The following is a 3,570-nucleotide window of genomic DNA, read 5'->3' as shown; positions in this document are numbered from 1 at the left end:
CTCTTTCTGGAAATATGGAGCATTGCAGGATGCAAAGTATGACATATTTGGTATGTAAAACTGTCAATCATGAAAGATGAACACCTGTTGCAACAGGAGGCTAACATAACAAACATGGAAGCATCGGTGCTGTATGCCAAGTACTAGTTCTTACTACAAGTTGTCACTTGGTCAGCCGGCACAAGATCATTAGGAGCTCAAGCCAACTTCTATGGATTCCAGAAGAAGCTCTATATGTGATGAAAGGAGAGAAAGATTACTCTACAGATGTTACTCTATCTGCAGAAAGGAGAAAGACTGAAATGTAAAGAAAACCTAGTAAAGCCTACTTAACCAACTAATACTACTTGTGCAGAAAGCACTATGAACCATGAAAGGAATGCCATTACCTACTCAAGGAAGTAAAAAACATCTAACTGAGCTATTTCTGGAAGTAAATAAGAAAAGAACATCTTTTTGGATTTTTATGTATTTTTATGTGAAATTGACATGCATGTAATTTAGTGTGAGTGAATGTGGCAGCGAATAGGTTGTGTTGAAAGATGGTTTAGGGACTTGAGCGGATGTAGGATGGTGTGGATGGGTCCTAGGAGGTCTCAGGTAGCCTTATGGAGGCTTTTCCCACACTCAGCCTTCAAAAGAAAGCCTACGGGAAAATCTACAGGAGGACACAGGAAATCTACAAGAGGAAAACAGGGCCACTACAGGAGGCCTACAGGAGGAAGCCGAGAGCGGTTTTTATTGTTTTTAGGGTGTGAGAGTGGGTGTAAAAAGTGGATGAAGGTTGGAATGAGGTGTTAGGGCACCTAGGGTCTACCAAGAATCACCAGGAGAGAGGAAGAGGATTGGGTTTGCTCAAGGAGAGAGGAAGAAGTTCTATGGAAAATGCAGGAAACTAAGGCAAGATTGAGGTGAGGTTTGGGCGACCCATAGGGAATGGATCAGATGGAGGATGTGATGGCTAATAAGCTGGCCTACTGCAATAAGAGATATACTGCAAAGGAACTAATAGTCAACCAATAAGATCAAACAAGCAATGAAGTGAGTGCATCTAGAAAAACAGAGTTTTGCATCAAACTAGTCTAAACTATGATCTATGAAAGGAAATGCTGAGAAATGTTGCAAGAAAGGAAAGAATGAAAGAATATTATTGCAAATAAAGAAGTGAGCATGATGACGAATATCTGAAGTAAAAAATAACTAGACTATTAACCTACTAAAAGCTGCAAACACTAGAAGTCCTATGAATGAGGAAAATCTGTGTTTTTGGGGCAGCAAGAGGGTCTTTGCCTCAAATCATGGTCCCAAAGGGAGGAAGACAGGCCAAGGCACTATTTCTATCCTTTTGAATCTTCTTTTTATCACTTCTTAACCTACTATAGAGAACACAAATGGAAGCAAACTACTGAATCATCAAAAGCAACCTATTCTTAGCCATAAAAGGAATACGTCTAACAGCAACCTAATCTACAAACTAAAATAAACATACAAATACAAGTAAAGAGGAGCTTGGCTGCTTGAATTGGCCCCTAACCCAAGAGATTCAGCCCTCTGAGGTAACTCAGTGCTAACTCAAAAAGGATTCCATCTTTATTTCCGAAACAATAGCAAGATTACATGAAACTGTCACAAAATAGTAAGCTCAAAGTTGAGCAGAGTTTAGACAAGAAAAAATCCAAAAAAAGTCTGACCGTAGTGAGGCCCTAAGCCTCTATACTTATAAAAATGAAGCTATGAATATCTTCCTTAAAATCACGGAGGCTTGGCTCCCAAAACTCGAGATAATCATCAGTCATCCTCCACTTGCTCGGCTGCCTTCTAGTGCATGATTTGGTTGCTTATACTCTGAGATGAGTGAAGGGGAATTCGAAGTGGGAAGTAATAAATGAGGGTGATTACCTCCTATAAGTCCTCTCCTTTGTCCACTTTGAGCTATTGCTACCATTTTTCCACTGGATCCTTGAATTTGACCTCAAAATTAATCAATAATCTACATTAAACACATGTTAGACCACATGGCATCATAGCTAACTCAACTCACTCCATAAGCATAAATATAATTAGAAAATCATACAATAAGCTAAGAGAATGGTTTATTTGACTATGTTAGGAGGTAAAATGAGCCCATATAATTACTCATTTATGAGGCTCATCAAATGGGAGCGGTATATATAGCCAAGGGTGATGCTAGACCCTTGTGAATCTTGGACTTCCCTTATGACTTTTCAAGTTCCCATGAATTTTCAAATGACATGACTCTTCGACTTCTTCTGTGTGTCCATTGGAATTCAATTTACATTACATTCAGTTACAATATATATGGTCCATAGTGGTGATGTGGCTAAGATGGCTCATGACACAAGTCAACATGACACTGCTAACATGTATTGGTTGACTATGGTGTCCATGTCAAGTTGTTGCACTATTTTCTGATGGATGTACTCTTGGTGTGATTTGTCTTCTCCTCCACATGACATATTGTTACAGGGTATTTGATGGTCTTGGTATTGCATGATGGCTCAATCCATGTGTTCCTTTCAGTTGTTGCTTGATATGCTTCGTACGCCTGTCCAGCTACAAGAAAGTCTTCTAGCATGTCCGCTCCTTCTTCAACTCATTCGTTCTCTCACCATGATCTATCAGTCTACCTATTCCTAAAATTTACTCATGATGAGACAACATCAAATCCAAAACCTTCTAGTCTATCATGAGGCATAATTATCATGTTCTGGGTGACAGGGAGGGAGTACAACTCACTGAGGCAATGCAAAGCACAAGTCAAGCTGGAATGAGAAACTCTTGGAGTACATCCTTCACTATTGGGAAAAACTTCCCAGTGACCACTGGGAGACAGACTTGCATAGAGGAGGACACCATTGGCAGCTACAAGGTGGGACCTTGAGTGGGGAACTTCTATGCAGTCCCTGGAGGAAAGACAAGATAGGGTTTTAGGGGACCTCCTGGGCACTTCTATCAAAATTTCTAAGAGTAATGGAGGATAGGAAACAAAGGGCGAGCTGGGCATGTCTGTGCAGTTTTGGAGAGCAGTGAAAACTAAGGTAGCAAAGCACCAATTGGGCATGTCTATGAAGTTTTCAAGAACAAGGCATGATAGGGCTGTGAGGGACCTGATGAGCATGATTGCGTAATTTTGGAGAACATTGCAGGATAGGTAGTGGAGGGTCTGCTAGACATGTCTATGTAGTTTCTGAAGGCAGTGCAGAGCAAGTTAGTAGAGGAAAAGTTGGGAATGTCTGAAAAAATTTGGAGAATAGAGTAGACCCAGTTCTTACAGCAGTGTAGGCTTCCAAAAGACAAGAAGGAAGCTTGATGACTGTCCTTGAGAAATGCGCAGTTTAGTTTAGACATGGAGGCAACTTTTTGTGCATTTTTAGGAGGTAGAAATGCTTCTTATAACTAGTATTTCATAGTGCAACTAACATGGAGGATAGCCGCAAGAGCTGCACAGTTCCGGGAAACAGAGTAAGGTCATTTAGGGATGAGACTGTGTAGTGCAACTCAGTCGGGGTCTGGTGAAGAGGGTTGTACTATCGGACATATTTTCATGAA

Source organism: Pinus tabuliformis, chromosome J (assembly GCF_031772625.1).
Source record: "Pinus tabuliformis cultivar Carrire ecotype Pingquan chromosome J, CPIR1, whole genome shotgun sequence".
Lineage (NCBI taxonomy): Eukaryota > Viridiplantae > Streptophyta > Pinopsida > Pinales > Pinaceae > Pinus > Pinus tabuliformis.
The sequence above is the reverse complement of the archived record's forward strand: the minus strand, read 5'-3'. Positions refer to the sequence as shown.